At 40.4% G+C, this 20,199-nt stretch overlaps 1 protein-coding gene across 2 annotated transcripts in view; it reads left to right on the top strand.

The window, feature by feature from the left end:
• CDH12 (cadherin 12) overlaps nt 1-20,199 on the top strand; it is a 976,881-nt gene that overhangs the window by 616,838 nt on the left and 339,844 nt on the right. The window contains exon 3 of one of the 2 annotated variants that reach the window (XM_059728628.1): nt 7,674-7,820. The gene's annotated coding sequence lies outside the window, so the exon portion shown is untranslated. Of the gene's footprint in view, nt 1-7,433; nt 7,821-20,199 lie in introns of those variants that run through there. The other variant, XM_059728629.1, reaches the window with a different exon arrangement.

The raw sequence follows: 20,199 nt of genomic DNA, 5'->3' as shown, positions 1-20,199 counted from the left end.
GCTTTGCAGCAATTGCTGGCAGTGGCTTTGGCAGCTGTAGTGACAAGCCAGTGTACTACTGCCAGGGGTTTTTCCATCCCATGAAAAGACCTGTGGCCTGGATACGGCTCACAAGGCCAAATGAGCTGGACTCCTTACCATCTGCACCACCTTTTAAAAATCCTAGATCTGTTCTTGTTAGAGTCTAATTTTTAATACATTTATTTATTAGTTGATACCCAATGACCTTTGACTATGAGAGTTCTAAGACCTGCAGACCGATACAGAGATTGTACTGTTTAATATTAATGGTTACTATTCAAGTCATCAACAAAGTAAAATGTATTAAAAGGTAAAGGAATTTTTCAAGCCAATAATGCTGTACCTTTTGCAAAGCCACAACAATGATGTTTGAAGTAAGAGCTAAAAAATAACCTTACTGAATCAGAACAATGGTCCATCCATTCTGGTTTCTTACCTTTGATAATGGCTAATTTAAGGTGTTTCAGAGAAAGGGTCAAGAAAGCCTGTACTTTGAAATTATGGAATACCCTGCCCATAAGGGAAATTTTCTCAATTCTTCTCAGTTTGTAGTTGGCTTAGACCCGGAAGCATGAGGGTTTATATCCCTTATACATGTTTAATCCTAGAGTAGCTGCCAATGTTCTGATTGCTAAATAAATGTCTAATCCTTTTTGGAATTATACTAAATTATTGGCCTCAATAATATCTTGAGGCACTGGATTCCAAAGGTTAATTATGGATTATGTAGGAAAGTGTTTCCTTTCTATAATTTGTTTCTTAGCAATTTTGTTTAGTGTCCTTGTATTTTTATATTACAAAAGGGGTAAACAGGAGTTCCCAGTTTTCCTTATTTGTAAATTAATTATGTTATGCATTTCTACTCCCTACTCCTGTGGAAATATTTCCATTTTACTATTTGGTTTATCCCCAGTCTCTGAACTCCCCCTATTTCTATTTTAATTTTTGAGATAAGTGAATAAATCTGAACACAGGAATCCAAGTAAGGATATTACAATATTTTCACAGAAAGATAACAACAGTTGGGAGCAGAATTCAAGATTCCTGGCTTCCAGTCTTGTGGCATATCCACTGTCTCCTTACAAGATACTGATCTCAACTATGTGTATGAGTCATTCAGATTATTCTGTCCTTGAATGTCATATGACACTGTTTAACCCAATTTTCCAAGAGAAAAATAGATCCCATTAAGTCCCTCATAGTCTTCTCTTTCTGACACATTTAAATCATTTTCTTTGTCCAAATTTTGCCACTTCATTGTTCGTTCACTTTCTTGATCTGTTGCTTCTTTTTTTCAGTCCTATATGTTAAGTAAAATATTTCACAGACAACCCTGTCCTAGTTGTAGGTAAATGTTATCTTAAAGTTACTACCACCAATCACTGTCAAAACAATAACTAGGGCAGGAAAACAGTTTACAAGCATTTGGAGGGGTATATATGTAGCAGGCTTAGCTTTCAGAGCTTGGGTTGAGTTCCAGGTTTGAGATCCTGCTGTTTTGATTGGTGGAGCCCATCCACCAATCAGGAGGCAGCAAGAGAAAAAGCATCATGCCCCTTTCCTGAGGGGAGGGGGAGAAGAGCTCCCCCAGACCTGATTGAAGACTGCAAACTGTCAGGTATGGAAGACTTCAGGGGCAGAGCCCTGGACCATATAAAAGGAGCTGTGTACCCAGCATGAAGGGCAAATGCATCAGGGACAGAGAAGAGAGAAGAGCGGGGCTTAGAGCTGAGGAAAGCTTCTCAGCAAGGTAAAGTAGTAGCTCAGGAAGAGCCCCTGAAGACTTTTATCAGCAGGGAGTGTGGCATGGCTCCAGCGGTTAGGCTCTTGGTGCGCAGCACAGTGCGCAGCGTCAAGACCCTGGGAGCTGCATGAGTCTCAGGTCTGTAACCTCTGGCATGCAGCCAGAGACATGGTGCACAGGCTGGTTCATGGAGCAGGATCTTTGGAGCCCCTGCAGTGGCTCAGGTCCTCAACCCCCAGAACAAGGCTGGGAGCTCAGTGCAGGAGGTGTTGCACAGAGGGTGAGAGACCCTGGGAGCTGCTTGAGATGGCTCGGATCTACAGCTGCTGATGTGGGGCAGCAGCTCGGTTCAGATGACACTGCCTAGAGGGTCCGGGAACAGACCGAGCCCCAATGCTGCACAAGGCTGTCCAGGCCTCCAACTCCTAGCACAAGGTGAAGCACCCATTACACATAGCGGTGCATGTGGTCCTAAGCCAGGACGGCAGCAGCAGAGTCAGGTGGCAGAAAAACCAAGTGGGGAACAGAGCTTGACCTGCAGAACAAGAGGCAACCCTCCAGGACTGTGGAGTAGTAAGTTAACCTGGAGAGAGGGTCCCCACAGGGAAAGGACCACCCGAGAGTTGCAAAGGGGCACCACGTGGGCTGCTCCTGGGTGATAGCGGGGGAGCTTAGGAGTCTTTGGGGTCTTCCTCTCCTTTTTCTTTCCCTCCACCTCCTTTCCTGTAGTCATACCTTGGGAGTGCGGCCCCTGCCCTGGAGGGGACCCAGGTAGTCTAGGGACTGATGATTATATTTGTGGACTGTGCCTTACAGTTTATGTGAATAATTTGAAGTAATAGTCTGTATATGAATAGTTATAAGGTTGCCCAATCAATATCCTTTGGTCTGGTTTGTTCTATTGTTCATCTGTATTTTAAATGATAATTGGGTGTGTGTATATCTGTGTGTGTGTGTATATATATATATATATATATATATATATATATAAATAGGGTTTATTGTTTTGTAAATGTGTACATATATATATATAATCTATGTCCTTACCTTTTAACGGTTTTGTTGTAATAATAAATCTGTATATAGTTAAGTAATTGATTGACTGGATCTGACTCTACAGGGGACAGAGGCGGCTGCTGGGCTGTTGTGTCCCTCCACAGCACACTTCCCTGCCGATAGTTCCCTCAATTGGAGAGGGAAGTACAAACCCATGTACACCTGGGCTACATATAGATCCAGAGGATAGAAGATATTTAGTGCAATATATGGTGTATAATTAGCTCTTGGCATGAAAGAAAGAAAAGGCCAATAACAGGAAAGAGTTAGTATTAAACTGTGGCATATTTTCCCAAGAAAAGTGCTAGAAATTCAATTGCAGTGGAGATTTAGGACCAGACTGAATGAAAGACAGTAAATCTGCTATAGGGAGTGATCCTGCAATGACAATGAGATGAGTTTGATAACCTTAAAGGTCTTTTTCATCTTTAATTTCTGTGATTCTACTTGAAGTCTTAAATAATATAGGATGTGTCTCTGTGGGGGATTAACTGTTCCATAAGGCACACCCTGTCAGAGCCAATGAGATCAAAAATGTTGGAATGATCTGCTGCCTATTGAATGACACAGATTTAAGGGGACAAGAAGCAATCCGTTCTCCAATTAAAGTCTTGCAAGAGTAGAATTACCTCACTCTTGACATGGAAAAGAGCATCACAAATCCAGCCAAGGAAAATGCCAATAAGAATTTGTTGTTTATGTTTGATTTTAATATATTTATATGCCTCCTTTTTGGTTTCATTTATAATTCTTAGCAGGGATCCTGGTTTTCTCTGTTTAAAAATCCTAACTTCTCTGATAAAAAAATAAATAAAAATCCCATATTCTCCTATTTAAAAACCCAAAATTTGCATTTTTCCAAGATTATAATGAAATGCCACTAGACAAATAGATATCAGATGAACACAATGTTTTATTGATATATTTACAATTTTAAAGGAAGCCTATATGTGGCTTCCTTTATAATCATTATAATAAAATAAATTCTAAATGTCTATTTTTGCATTTGATTTTGTTTTGTTTATCATGGAAAATCAGAGTTCCTCCTTCCCCCTTGGCTTACGAGGATGTAGGTCCAGGTACAGCTGTCCCCACCACCACTTTGCAGTGCTGAAAACCCCTAATATGCTAGTACCTTGCCTCTGCCCCTGCCATTGGATCTTACTCCCAAGCCATAGCCTCCCACCCCTGCTGGTGCCTCTCACTCCCAACCCATAGCCCCCTGGCCCTGCTAGTTCCCCTCACTCCTGAATCACAGGCCACAGGCCCTTCTGGTTCCCTTCACTCCTCACCCACTGCCCCCTACCCCCAGTGTGTGGGGAACAAAGTGGGTGTATGGGGAGCAGGGGGTATGGGCACAGGTGACACATCTTTGGGCAGGGAGGCACAGGCAATGTTTTTGGGGGGCAGGGGGATAGGCAGCCCCCCCCCCCCAGATTTATATGCCCACAATGGGGTGTGGGGCTGCAGCTGGGCTGGACCAGCTCTAGGCAGGAACTGCCTCTGTGGCCCAGTTGGCGGGACCCAGTGCGGGAGCAAGCACGGTGCCACCATGGCCACCAAGGTGAATGCCCCCTGCCCACCTGGCAGCAGTGGGGGATACAGCTCTGTACCACTGTTGCACCTCACCTTGGTGGTGTGGTGCTCCCTCCCACACCAGGTCCCACCTGTTTGGATATGAAGGTGGCTCCTGCCCAGAGCTGATCCAGTGAGGCTGAAGCCCCATGCCCTGCCGAGGACTCAGAAATCTGGGGGGGCACTTGCCCGCCTCCCCGCCTGTGCCCCCCGGCCCTCACACATCACCTGTGCCCCTCCCCACAGATTTACCTGAAGGGAGCTGTGGGAGCTGCTCCCCATCACCATGGCTGGCTGCCACATGCATGTGTGTGCATACACATGACACCCCCTGCATCCTGCTCCCACCAATCCCAAGAAGTTCCTTGCAGGCTGGAACTCTGCCAGCCTGCAAGGGGAAACCCAGAGTTTCCTGGGTTTTTCTCCTTCAAAGGAGAAAATCCACATTTTTCTCATTTAAAGGAGAAAATCTGCATTGCTCCTCATTTTTCTGTGGCAAGTGGAAAACCTGGATCCCTGATTATTAGGCACCAAGGTACCCTAAGCAAGTCTAGGATCCTAGTATGTCAGGCACCATACAAAGACATGGTAAAGACAGATCCGGTCTCAGAGAGCTTACCAAGTAAATAGAAGAGACAGACAAAGTAATTACTATTATTCCTATTTTACACATGGGAAAACAAAGGCTTGGAGACTACATAGCTTTTCTCAGGTCACATGGAATTTGTAGCGCAGGAGAATGTACTATGTTTTCTTTTTACAGCTTGAAATTTAATAGGACGTGTTTCCTATTTAATACACATTTTTTCAGCGTATTTTTGAGTACTCAGAGGTCATTGGGTCTATTGGTCAATTATACCCTGAAACTATAGTTCAGAATTTGGCAATGCTGGTAAATAACATTATACTAATGTAAAAATATACTGCAAAATTGCATGTTTTAGAACAGTGGGGTCCAACCTTTTTGGCAGGCATGTCACAAATTAGCCTACACCTTCCTAAGTGCCACTACAGTCCCCTTCCCCGGTCCTATCTGCTTTCTACTCCATGCCCTATGGTCCCTGCCTGATCTGCTTCTATATTTTTTGTTTTCTGACCTATGTGCCATTGTGCTACCTGTCCCCTCTCTGATCTGCCTGGTGGCATGCATAGAGGCTGCCCAGGTCAGTAGTGTCATTTGCCATAGTTCGGCCACCCGTTTTAGAAAATTATTGAAAGTTTATTCCATGTTTAGTTTCTGCACATGCCTCCCCAGTAGAAATATTGTTCTTATCATGTTGTCTCTTCCTTTATTAAAAAAGAAAGAAATCCAGCTTTCTCTTTTTTTCACATACTTGCACACACGGTTTTACAGAGAGAGACGGACTGTCAAAGAGGCAGTGTTAACAATTTCCTATCTTTTAAAAACATCTAAATTACCATAATTTGACAATGATTCAGTCTATATACTTCAAAACTGGTGATCGTCTAGGAGGGGTGTTAGTCTTAGTAATCAGTTGTGGGTTTAGTAATTATTTCAGGGTCCTTTTCTGTTCTGGTGAGTAATACCTTATTATTTGAGTCGTCTTCCTTAATTTAGTTGAACTGCTTGTGGATAAGATACATTACATCACCATAGGATTCAAGAGTAGCAGAATATGACCTATAAAGAATTTTATTCCTTATGTTGATTTCTGAAATAATGACAGTTTCTCAAATGTAATCGTTAGTCAAATTACATGACACTTTTTTGAGCTTTTTTAAAAATTCTAAACAAAACCGAAGCTTCAAATTGTGCCGCTGAATTGTGAGTAGTTGTGTTAAGTCGCATTAGTGGGTTTTTTTTTTTTTTAAATGATTCGTTGAAGATAACTTGTAATTAAGGTACTAGTGGGAATGCTTGCAAAAATATATACAATCCATTTCTCCTATTATTTTGAGATTTAGTGCTTAAATTACAAGTCTGTGAATATTCCTGTTCCTAAAATTCTTACTAATTTTAATGGAAAGAAGTGCAGAGGATCAGTGTGCTAACACAGCCAAAGTAAATACTGTCCATAGAGGGGTTTTCATTTTGTTTCCCCCCAAAAGACAACAGTTGCCTGTGAAGACCTTTGAATTAATCTCTATCGTGAGCTGGTGCTTCCAAAGCTAATCCAAGAAGGAAATTATGTTTGTGCTACAAAAAACATTACTAAAGCAAGCACTTTCATAGGTGACCATCATCACTGAAGTGTAAGGATCCATTTTTGTGACAAGCTACTGGTGTCTCAATTTCTGCACCTTCTGTTAGTTCGTTTAATTAAGTAAACCAAGGGATATGTTTAATAAGACAATGGGCAGTGGCCTGATTCTTCTCTCATGCTGATTTATTTCCATCTATTTGACTTGGCACGTGTTAATAGACTTCTTTCCTATTAACATCAGTGTAAGTGAGAACATGCCATGCCCTTTGAATATTTGCTTTATTCTTCATTTGATTTTTATACTATTTTGAGAAAAAGGAATATGCATTTCTAAGTTTTGCTTTGGATTTTTCTCTGCACTTTGCAGGATCTTGATTTTAAAGAGAGAATAATTCAATATTCTTCATCTGTGTTTATTGAAATGGTCAAACATGTTTATTCAATATAGCTAGTCCTCAATTTTCCCTTCCTTATTTTTTTTTGTTTGCATAGGCAATTGATTGCCATCTGGGGGATTAACACTTAACATAAGCCCACCAGACTAATTTCACTTATGCTAGGCTCTAACTGAGTGCTTGTCTCTGGGGTCATCGGCAAGTGTGTGAATTTACTTTCTCTGCTTACCAAACATTGCATACAGGCAGCTTCATATTAGGAAACATCTACATCAATCTCTAATTACTTGCCTGTACCCTACATGGTAAGCTGGTGCACCTTGAGAAGCAGCCTGCAAAAGCACATTTATTTCAATCCTTAGATGGTTAACATTGTGCATAACCTCCTCCCAAATTACAGTCTCAGCTGCAGCATGTCCATTAGCCTGGAAGAAACAAGGTTCCCAAGGGGCCCTGGTGCTTTTCCCAATTCCCTTGCCACCCACCAATCCTCTCAGTGCTTTTTCTGCATGTAGGGAGTGTTCAGTGCTAATCAGGTCAATGATCATCCCACAGCTCAGGGGACATGACAGGAGCCTATCACAGCAGTTACATGAGCATCCAGACCTGAGCACGTTTGCTGAGAATCTCTTGTTAAGAAACGTTGCTTTGGTACTCCTTCTCTCACTCACTGGGAATCTCTGAGGATTTCAGCTTCTCTCTCTCTTTCTCCTATAGCCAGTGAAGAGTTCAACATCACCAGAAAAAAGCAGCAGCACAGCATGCAGCTACCTGGAGGGTGTTGATTGAAAACTTAGATTGTCCCTAAATCAGTGCTTATTTGACTGATGCCTCAGCTCTATCGGAGAAAAGATTTCAATTAAGGTAAGTGCTGCTTTCTCTGGGTGACTGCATCATGCTGAATTTCTGCATTGGAAGTTCTAACTGAGTAAACTGACATTCTGCACTGCAGCAAGTGAGTCTGTGTATTATGTCAGGAAAAGGCTTACTTGAGAGGCAAGTGTCCCAGAATGGAACTATTATCTCATGAGAATCAATTTTTAGACAGGCTTCCTAGGAACTGTGGTAGAGATTTCTCATCAGCTGGTCCTCTGGATTTTGGAAAAAAAAGATTAGAAATTAAAAAGGGGGTTGTGGAGAAGGAGCAAGGGGGAAACAAACATCTTTCTCTCTTCCTTTGTCCTTAAGGTATATAAAGGAGTATGAAATACAATGGAAACTTAATTTTGATTAACGAGTTCTTCTGCCCATTCTAAAGCGGATACTCATGATCTACAGGCGTCAAAGTTCCACAGTATTTAAAAAGAAATAAAAAGGGGTTTTCTGAATGCAAGTTGAGAGTGTATGTGTGTAGCATTCCATGCTAGTAATAGTATGAAGCAGTATGACTTCAGTCTGAGATTTTTATTTTTTAAATAAGCCTCTGAAACATTTTCTAATACTTTGTAGTGCAGGATTAGCAGATCAGAGGAGAGGTGTGGGGAGGGGATAGGGGAGTGCTGTTTCTGATGCCAGTAGTTAGAAAATTTAATTTACAACTGTCAGCAAGAAAGTAGTTTGGCATGCATAGTCAAATGATTAAAAGAAAAAAAGACTGATCTTTCATGGGGTGATGGGCAGGAGAAACTGATGATTGAGATGTTTGAAAAAGGACAGAATAGTTGAGACAAGATGTCTTGAAAAATTAAATACCTTATCAAGAACAACTCAGGGATATTAACAGTGATTGCATCTAGTCAGACAATCTAATGTGTCTGAAGTGAATTGAGTTCAGTTGTCTCAGCTCACTCCGCTCTTAATACCCATGCAGTTGGGAGCCAAAAGTGAAGAGTTGGTAAGCTGCCCAAACTCTGCAATACTGTGAAGGACCCAAAATAAAAGCTGTTCTGTGAAGCATATTTCTTTTCTATACTACCAAAAAGTAACACACAAAGCATTAATACAAAAATATGTCATAGCAGAATGGAAACCCCTGTATAATCAATGGAAATCTAACTATTTTAAAATGGCTTTCTCAACCAGCTGTTTCATCCCTAGACAGTTTTTAAAAGTGTGATTTACATTTTTGCTGTTTTTCAGCCAGTGCTATAGTCAATGTCATTCAAATAACTTCATTAGGCATCATATATCAATGTATCAATGTATGAGTAATAGCCATATACCTTATATTAAATATTTAGACACGTCTCTGTAGAAATTTTCTTCACCAAAAAGTTCACCTTTTTGCCTATTCGTTGCCTCTTCTCAGTAAATTTTCTTTCTTCCAATTTAACTTACAAATGCCCACACACACAAAACTGATTCATGGTTTTGGTGAATATACTAAACATACTATTTGTCTATTCATGTGATCTTCTTGGAAATACTAGTTTTTTCAGGCCATGTTTGATACTAGTAACCACCATGTGACCATTGTACTTTGGGAAAGAAGCTGGTTTGGAAGTTATTTCAAGGAACTGACAAATATGATATTTTGCCATGTGGCCCATTTTTTTCTGCTTGTATTGCACTCATCTGTATTTACTCAGTCTTGTGCTGCTTCTCCCCAGAGAGAGTAGCCTGTCATGACCAGTGTTAGGAGGATTTGATAGGAAAAAGTGAGTTTGTTTTGTAGCTATCTCCACTGAACCTTCTTTCATAAATAATCAATGGTGTTCCAACATAATTAGTATTTATTAATATACATGAGTCAAAACATTCATAAAAAAATTGATCAAAAGAACACAACCTAATATTCAACATAGAAAAGTTTCCTGGCATATAGAGTAAACATTCCTGACAGCTACTGCGTCTTTTTGTCTTGTCACAGGCAAACAGCAGCAATATACTTTCAATTGATGCTCCATTGAATCTTCATTTTTTCACATGGGCTAACTGTATAAAGTTTATATAAAGTGTTTGACATGTTGGTTCTGTTTCACTTGTCTCTTGCAAAGATACAGCAGTATTAAAAAATGCTTTCATGGCATCATGGCTGTATCTTTCTAAAGACACCTTGTGTAGCAAATGCACTTATGTTTCAATTATTATCTTAAAAAAAAAAAAAAGAACAGATGCTCCTTCTGTTTTAAAATAAAGAACACCTTCTGATATGCTGGCAAGGAGAGTCACATGGAAGCTGTTTAACAAAATGTTTGGAAATTCCACCTGTTTTTCTTCAGGTTATAGTAAAAGACAACACAAATATTTTGTCTACCTTCAAAATGTTTTGCAGGCATTGTTCTTTCAGTTGTGATTTAAGGATGTGTTATCCCAATGAGCACTTTTTTGGGGGGGGGGAAAATTAAGGCACAGACACTTTGCCTGACTTGTCAAAGGCCACATAGGAAGTCAGTGGCACTGCTAGGAATAAATCCCAACTCCTCCACCTGTGAAGTACTTATTTTGACAACAAGGCCATATCGAGTAGCATTATATTGGTTTGAGTTCTATTTCAGTTCTATCTAGGTCTTTGAATGAGGCCAGTGTTCAAATCTTTGCCTCAAGCCGACTCTCATTACTACTGACATAAAAGAAAGTCTGCTATCTGGACCATCTCTGTTGAAAATTAGTATTTGATACTAACACTTTCATCTCCATCACTTCTTTAGAGGAAATTTGATAAACAATGAGGTTAAAATAACACAGAGGTAAAACAGAAAGATCTACCTATGGGCAGATGTGACAAAACCAAACATGAAGCAACAAGATAGTTTAATCAAAGTGTGAGAGTAATGTAAAGAAAAAAAGACATATGTGACAAAAGTTAAATTCCTTACTAATAAAGTAAAATGGAGACGTCATGGAGAAATTGATCATGCTCAAGGGCACTAGATTCTGGCAGTCTCCCTTCTCCCAGCCCATGATCCATGTAAAGGATGCAAAAAAGACTCAGGGGGCAGCTTTAAAGCCCTATGTCTCTAAAATGCTTTCTAGGAACAGCATTACTGGCACCAACAGGGCTTTTGCATCCCTACCAGCCTACTGATGTCCTTGGAATCTTTGAAACTCAACTAAGTCACTTCTGTGCTTTGTTCCTAGATGCTTGTTCTTGCCTCTCTCTGTTTTATGCCACCTCCACAAGTTACACTTAAGCTGTGACCCAGCTACCTGTTCAATCAATTAATGGCTTGATAAAACAAGCAATAAGCCAGTTATTCCACAAAAAATGTGTAATAACTTGCATGATTCATTCTTATCACTCCATTAATTGAACATGTGGCCAGGTGCTCCCCTGTGGCTGGGAGCCCCATCAGGTGCTGGAGTGCACCACTCGTTGTGAGATCCATAGCTGACCAGGCTTTGGGAGGGAGGGGGGCAGTGTTCCACATACTACCCCAACTTGGAGCCTCATCAGCAGGGGCAGGAGCTGGTGCACAGGGAGCCTGGGATCACGATCCTATCACACAATAAGGTGTGATAGGATCTGATGTTCAATTCCCATAGTCATGCCTCCTTAGATATCTACTTGCCCTGCTTTGGTCCTATTAATGACGACAAAAAATTGCATCCTAATGAAATTCCACTTCTGGAATTCATGAGACAGTTGTTCACCTTGCATGTGAGCTCTATCCTTTTTCATAGCTGGTTTTTTTTTGTTTTGTTTCTTATATATATAAATTGTATGCTATTCTTATTAAATTACAGATTTTACATGTTTGTACAGTACCTTGCACAATCTGCCTTTATTACTGCAATACAAAATAATCACAACTCAAGATGCAAAGAATATTTCCACACTGTAGAAAGGCATGATGTGAATTGTAATATAAAAATAGCAATGAAAAGGCAATGGGGGTTTAACTCCAGTTAGCAGTTCAAGTTGCCTTGTTTTCATAGCTATCTTAAGAACCACGATTACAAAAAATAGCAGGTTCTTATTCAAGTGGTCTAACATATGTGCGTATTCACAGCCCTACTTACTTGATTTAAAGGCACAAATCTGATTTTTAACTCTTGCTCATACTATAGACTAAAATGTGATTTTAATTCCATCTCTTCTCCTGCATCATATAGAAAGCATTTGTAAAGCACTAAATTGTGGGGTGGGGGGCTTAAGATCATTGTAGGCATGGTGTTTTAAGGAATAATTTACAAACAATGAGGTTATACAGTTAACAAAGCAGAATTTGCATGACCTGTGGTGATGTTCAAACAAGAAAGAACCTAGATTCATTTTTTCAGGTGAAATTTGTGAAAGAACATGTTCTTAAACTGAATATTTTACAGCAGAATTGTCATTTGGGTATAGACCACAGAGGTAGTCAGTATTTATAGGGACTCTTTTGAAGGTGCAACTCCTTCACACAACCAAATGTGAACTAAATGAGCACAGCAGCAAGATTTGTAAAACTCTTTAGAACTCTGTTCTACCTGTACAGCAGCACCAAGGAAGAGTTTTGGCATAGTTGGCTATTAGCTCCATCCTTTTGTGGATGAGGTATTCCATTTTAAGGACAGGTGCCTTTCCCTGCAGTAGGAGAGAGATAGTTAGTAGGGCTGTATGAAGTTTTGGTCCCTGATTAAATTCAGCAGAGATTCGGCATGATTCGGTGGCCAAAATTCCAAATCCGAAGCAAATCAGAGGACCCTTTAATATCTCTGAATCGAATTGGAACCTCCAAATTGATTTGGTGATTTGGACATAGACACAGCTTTAAATGTTTTTTTCTACATACCTCAGAGTAGCAGGTGGCTCGTGAATTCTGTGATGCTGGGGCAGATGGAGTGTCCCACAGGAGTGTGGGGGGCTCTTCAGCATGCTCATCAGCAGACCCAGAAGTGGACTAGAAGCACTTCTGGTCCACTTCTGGGTCCACCAGAGAGCACGCTGGGGGGCCCCCCTGCACCCTCCCCCCCAGCTCAGCAGCTGGTGCCTCTGAGGAGGTACTGGGGGTCCCTTTGCAGCCAATTGCCAAGCCAAAGGGGTATGGGGGGGGCCACACACTCCCAGAACACCTGGAAGTGGACTGCAGCCAGTTTCCCTTAGCAATGGCCCCTCCTCCCTAAAAGGCTGCAAAGTTTTCAGAATGGGACGGGGAAAAGGAGCAGAGGGAGCTCATTGTAGGCATTGTACAGCCAGAGCTGGAGGGTGGGGTGGGTGAACTGAAGACCCTAGCCTCGGGAGGGGGGGGGCAATGCACTCACCCCACCCTCCAGTGGGGGGCTGAAACCCCTCCAAGACTGAACTCCTTCTGCTTCCTTTTCCCCCTCCCATTTTGAAAACAGCCACAGGCTGGGATGCTCTGTTTTGAAACATCTTCATCTGACCCATGAAAGCAATGAGTGTTCAGATGTTTGCCCAATATGCCATTTTTTAAGTGGTCTGTAGCCATGTTCTTTTGTTTGGTCATGGTTATAGGTTGCTTTCTGTGACCACATTGGGTGAAAATTGGCACTTCTATCTGAGTCCTAGAAATACCTTGTGTATCAGGGTCTGACTATTGCATGTGTGTAGTTAAATGTACTCAGAGGATGATTTGCCAAAGGTGGTGATTGTCAATACCAAGTTATAGGAGACTAGCACTGGGGGGGGTGGGGGTGGGGGGGTTGTTTTCAATTTTAGTCTGGATTTATGAGTTTCATTTTACTGCATTGTATGACTGAACATGTTACCTCTCTTCTGACATATGAGGTATGCTGACAATACAACAGTAGCTTACTTTGATAAATAGTATTTGGAACGGGTTTTTCCCCATCCTTATGAAAGTTAGTCTAGAGCCTGATACCCTCTATTTCTCGAGAGAACAGGTAGAGATACACAAATCATACTTTTGAATCATTGAAAATCTGTGGCCATTTATTCCTTGTCTCTTCTGCTGAGGTTGTCAACAATTGCTAAACATAAACATGGACTCGGTGATATAGACAGATGTTTGACAAAAACTTGTCTGAAATGACTGTCTCATTTCATAAAGGCTATGCACAGATACCAGAATGCAAACATTTTTAATCCCTACCAACCAGTGATAAATTTGAACCAATAACTTGGGTTCTGAATCTCTTTACTAATCCCTGGAGTTTTCCAGTCCCTTCATATTTCTTTATTTTAAATAGCACAATGCTGCCCTGCTTGTGTGTGTGCTCTTGAAATGGTGGTTCAAGTAACTCTGTTATGAGTCTATATGAAGACTGCAGGGTGCATTTGCTAAGAATAATCTTCTTGGCATTTCCATCTTCTGACATACTGTTTCTGTGTGCGTATGTTATAGTTTTTCATATATCTGTTTTTATATTTAGTTCAATATCTGTGTTTCAGTGTGCGAGTTTAAAATGGCTCTGTCACAAGTTTTCTTTCCCATTGAAGAAAATAAAAAAACAAAAAGACTATTGGCAAATGGAACAAATGTATTAAGTAGTTAAACTAATGATGTTTTTCTAAGAGTATTTGTAGCAAGTAGAGTAGAAAGAAGATAAAAATGAATACCACTTGACTAGATTTCTATTGGTCTGAATAGATCAAGAATAATTATTTAATTTGGGTGCATTTTAAGGAGTTTTATAACTAAAACATATTTACAGATTTTATATTCATTCAAACGCGATTCAACAAGCTTTGGAAAAAAATCAAAAAAAGCATTCATTTAAAGCACCGTCTTAGTCATTTAACTGGGGCACTCATTAACCAGCAAAAATTGAAATCCTTTTTGTTGCCTTTGAAAAATCTCTTGCTTTATCAAATGGTCTTTGTATTTATTTCTAAAATGCTACTAAAAATATTTAGTGTCTGCTACTCAGTTATAGTAAATCTAAGTTCTATAAATCAAACAAGAATTAATCAATCAAGGAATACTTGTGTTCTCTTGCAAGTACCACCCCTTACTACTTGGATAATGCTTGGACAGTCTAGACGTGATACTGGGCCTATCCTGTGTGGGATTTCATTGGCATAACTCTTAATTTTACTGGAAACTCTCATGCTTTATTCCTCTGGTCTAGAACAGGTGCTGTTCCTTTAAGTGAAGACTTCTTATTGCATTGGCAATTCTCAAAAAGGTCAAAATTACTTCAGATAATCACCTTAAAATAGGAACCTCTGGACCTATAGAAAATTAGGCAGGACTTTTTCACATGAACAATATTTCTTTCAATGTTTTGGACCCAGATGATTCCTACTAAAGCAGATATATAATGGAGGAGAAAGTGAGGAGGGGAAAGCTTAACTAAACAAAGGTTTATTCATCACTAATAACTCTTGCATATGGAAGCTAGGCTTCACTGGTACAGGCTGGAGACTTCTGCAGAGCTGCTGCTTAGCCAGTCAAAGGACCCAAGTGTTATACTGAACGATAATCTAATTATGGACCAACAGTGTACCCTCGTTACCAAGAAGGCTGATGGCATGCTGGGCTGCATTAATAGAATCGGTGCCAGCAGATTGAGGGAAGTGATTCTTCCCCTCTATTTGGCCCTGGTGATGCCACATCTGGAGTACTGAGTACTGTGTTCAGTTTTGGGCCCTCCACTACAGAACAGATGTGGACAAATTGGAGACAGTCCAGGGGAGAGCAAGAAAATGGTAAGGGGGCTGGGACACATGACTTCTGAGGAGAGGCTGAGGGAACTGAGTTTATTTAGTCTGGAGAAGAGAAGACTGAGGGGAGATTTAATAGCAACCTTCAAGTACTTCAAGGGTGGTTCCAAAGAGAATGGAGCTAGACCATTGTCAGTGGTGACAGATGACAGAACAAGGAGTAATGGTAGGTTGCAGTAAGGGAAGTTTAGGTTAGATACTAGGAAACACTCTCTCACAAGGAGGGATGTAAAGCATTGGAACTGGCTACCTAGAGAGGTTGTGGAGTCTCCATCCTTGTAGGCTTTTAAGACCTAGCAAAAAAAAAAAAAAGCCTTTGCTAGGATGATCTAGTTGGGAATGGTCCTGCTTTGATAAGGGGGTTGAACTAGATGACCTCCTGAGGTCCCTTCCAACCCTAATTTTCTGTGATTCTTTATCTCTAACCTTAGGTGCTTTCTCTGAATGAATGAATACCCCTCCCACTCCTTTCATTTAATCATTCCCATCCTGTTATCTAGTACTTTTTGCATGTCAGTACAGATTAACGATCTTGTGCTTTTTCATTTTCAGCATGTATTGCCTTCTTGCATAATCTTACTTTTTAATTTGTATTTTGTGAGGCCTTTGTCCAGAGTACAGAATAGTTTAGCAACCCAGTTGAAAGCCATTGGTAGTGCTACTGTGAATGGGTCATCATATGTAGTAGTTGCATAGCAGACACCTGAGACCCCAAGTGTGTCACATTAATGATGCACCTGAGATCAACTAGCCCATGAAAGAGGTAACCTTAGGTTGTGTTCAGGTTTTTTGTATGGCAAAATAGAGCATAGTTATGAGGCTAGCCACATGAACATTGTGAATAAGTCAAGTTAAAAAAAAGACTTGGAAAATATTCCAAAGAAATACTTTCCCTGCAAAAGCATTTTTCAGAGCTTGTTATTTAAACTATTCTTTTGAACCAGTCTGGAACTCCCTTGGGCACTATCTTTTAACAAACAATAAGCATATTTTACAAATGCTTTCTAAAGGTCACCTGTTTTAATCAACTCACTTTTCTCTGTAATAACTGTGTGACATTTTTTGCCCTATTTGTGATCAATGAGCATGCATATTTTAAATAAGAAATCATGCATTTCACTATCTCTCAGAAATTCGCTATGGTGGTTCTATGGGTGTGTTGAACGCCCAGCGCTTCCACTGAAGCCTTGTGGGCATTCATCTCTTCTCCCATTTAAGTTTCTGTGTGTGTTAGCTGAGATTACAGTGTATCAAAATCAATTGGATGATTAGACAGATGATGCTTTAATTTTTTTTTTTTAATATAAAGACTAACTACATACACACATGCCTAGATCAAAAGACATATAGACATCACATGCAGCTTCTATACTTCTATCTCCATTTAGACAGACATGGTAGTGCTGAAAGGGTTAATTGCAATCTTAAAACTGCCTTATTTTTCCTTCCTACATGTGTGAAAGAGAACTTCTTATGGTGGTGTGTGTGTATGCTTGTGTAATATAATACAATTTTACACTACACCATAAACCTATAATGTCTGCTGCCTAAAGATCCAAAAGATTGTCTAAGTGTAAGTTATAGCCATAGGTGCTATATGGTTGCTTGACTGTTCTGCTCATCCAATCACACAGCTGATGACTAATTATACTGTTATTTCTGATATGGGCATGATTAAGTTGTCATTTTTATGATTTGACTTTGCATATTTACTGTTAGAAGAATTTTTAAAAAATCAAAAAAGTAAACAAGAACATTTGTTTTGGAAAGTAACTTTAACGCATATATTTAGCAATAATATTCTCAAGCAGAAATTGTACCCCTTGCAGAAAAACAAAGTCGGCTCAGATAAATGTAGGTTCCATGTTATGTAATTTTTAAGCTCAATTTGTAAGGTACAAATGTGATATTTTAAATAGCTTGTCAGGAAAAAGAAGTGATTTTTAATGCAGATCCACCAAATATAATATGTCTTAGCAACATTAGTACCCCTGGCGGCAAACATTTAAAAAGGCAGGGAGAACCATAACACCAAGATAAATGTGACTAGGATCTGAGGAGAAACATAATACAAAGATAATAGAGACCTATCTTTTGTCAGAAAGGGAAAAAATAGGAGTCTCTGTCCATTCAGAAGTCTAATTAGATATCCTGCTTGCTATTATTATTATTCTATCTTTATTTTTTTAAGTACAAAGTTATACAATTATTCTTAGACTGACAAAGACCACAACTAAAAAAGGGGAAAAAAGAGTGTGTATCATATTAATTAATAAAGATATGTTTTAGAAAAGAAAGAGAATTTGTAGTAAAAATATAAATTCAAAAAAAGGAAATAAATGTCAGTCATTTTGTAGCAAAACCCCCAGTTTTTTTTTTCTTCTTTTAAAATGCATTCCCTCCCCTTCCCCAACCATTTCTGACTTTGTCTCTCCCTCTCTGTTCCCTATAGATAAGTATAAATAAGCCATCTTATCCCCATGCCTGGTTGTGTAACCTATGACTTACACCTACCCCTCCTATGTTAACTTGGTTCCTGCATGAATGGGGAGGAATGAGGGTGCTTGAGAGGCAATGGCAGTAGGTCTAAAAATAGCTCCCTCTGAATTACCAAACCATCAATACTAATACCTGGACCAATGACCTGTCCCTTGGAACCACTCTCAGCATTCAAAAAACAAAAGATGAGGCAACCCACCATTGTGTCAAGGCTGCACATGCTCAGTAAGAACACCTAAAGCCCTTTGGAACAGGACTGACAGTTTCTGGTCAGGCCCTCCCCATAGGAGATCATAGGTAATTTGCCCCATAAAAGGGGTAGTGAAGACTGACTCTTTGGGATACCCTCTTCATCTGGACCAGCACCATGCCACACCACCTATCCACCCACAGGCCCTGCCGGTGACCCCCTCTGGACAATACCTACTGGACAAGGACCCCTTTCCAGCCTGGATAGGTAGCTATCACCCCCTATCCCCCTCTTCAACCAAAGACTTGGACTCTGTTTCTCTTCCCCACCTGGACTTCAACCCTTCCACTGAGTCTCTTTCTCCTGCTCCCATTGTGAGTGCTTGTGTGTGTGTGTGTGTGTGTGTGTGTGTGTGGGAACCAATAACTTCATGGGGCTGTGTAGTGTGTTGTCTGTTTAATAAAACTGTTATTTGGACCCCTGAGTTGGGTTTGCTTTACTACAGTCCGGCTCTGTTCCAATCTCTGTTCCTCTCTCCTCTAACTTCTGTCTTATTTCTCCCTCTCCTGCTTCTGGCTCACTGCCACCTCCAACACTTGTCCTGAGCTCCTCTCTGCCTCCAAACCCCCAGTTTCTTTGCCACTGTCTTATCCCCACTGCCTTTCCCCCTGAGCTCCCAGGTTTCTTCCTCTCTCTCTTTTCTGGCTGTCTCCTCCTTGACACCACTTATCTGCCCTCCTGCCCACACGTCCAATATCTCAGCTGTCTGCCTCAGTTTCCAGTCCCAATCTACCTTAAGTAACCCCAAGCCTCCGTTCCTCAGCCAGCTCCTCTCTAGTCCACCGGCTCTAATCCCAGTTCTGGCAACTTTCACTCCCTACATTTTAACTCTCTCTCTCTCTCACCTTAACCTTCCTCACAAGTATCCCAGGCACCCCAAGAACACACATACACACTATACCATCCAAGGTATACACACACACATATGTCAGTGTGTGCATGATATACGAATTAGTGATCTGTGTATGTGTACTGAGTGTGTGAGTGTGGATTGATTTTGTCTAACTTTTGGGGTGTATAGTGTATGTGCTTGGATTGGTGATAGGTATGCCTGTGCCTAGGCTGGTTTGGGTGTGTATGTGCCTGAGCTGGTAGTGTATGTGTATATGCACCTACTTGTACATGTACAAATCCATCACACCCTCCTGTCTAGCAGTGCAGTATTGAGATCCTGAGAGTTGGCCTAACCCCACAGGGAAACAACTTGATGCATCAATGTATCATGCTATGGAAGCATGTAGCTATACAAGTGTTTTACCTGGTTATTTCCTTTTTATAAATAATAAACTTTCCAAGGAATTTATTGTTGTCTTAAATAGAATACATATGCTTCTGGTTGAGTAGTATAAGGAGAACATAGGGTTACTCTCCAAAACTCTAATCTAAGATGGTTTCACTTCATTATGATGGATTATCTGCCCACCAGCAAAACAATGGAAAGAAAATATTGCGTGCATTTAGCATTATGGTCTACCAGTTACATTTTGCCATTGTGAATCCCAAGGAAGCAGAAGAAACATAGAACAACTCTTGATTGCTGAAAGGGAAAGTCTACACTGCAAAAGCAAAAACAATTATTTAGGACTACTCAAGTTAAGACTTGATCTAACTCCTACTGAAGTTAACAGAAAGAATCCTTATGACTTCAGACATGTGGGCTTCATAACTCCATGAATGGATCTTATTGGGAGACGCATTCAAAATAATAATGAACAGCATATAAAAATCTATGTAAATATATTTAATAGGCAGTCAATCAAACTCAGGACATTTAGGGTGCTTACAGCTGTTCACAGCATACAGTCTACATTCAGTTTCCCTGGCTTTGTTTAGACATCTGTTACCTTAAGCCAGTTTAAGCATAGATCAGAAGTAGCTTGTGTTGCCATTTACTGCTCCTGGGAGCCATGTGGAAAGCTTGATTTAACTAAATTGCAGTGGAGTGAAAAGCAGGTGGGATCTGTGTGGGGGTTAGTTGGTTC

Source organism: Alligator mississippiensis, chromosome 5 (genome assembly GCF_030867095.1).
Source record: "Alligator mississippiensis isolate rAllMis1 chromosome 5, rAllMis1, whole genome shotgun sequence".
NCBI lineage: Eukaryota > Metazoa > Chordata > Crocodylia > Alligatoridae > Alligator > Alligator mississippiensis.
This window is presented reverse-complemented; position numbering and strand designations above follow the sequence as displayed.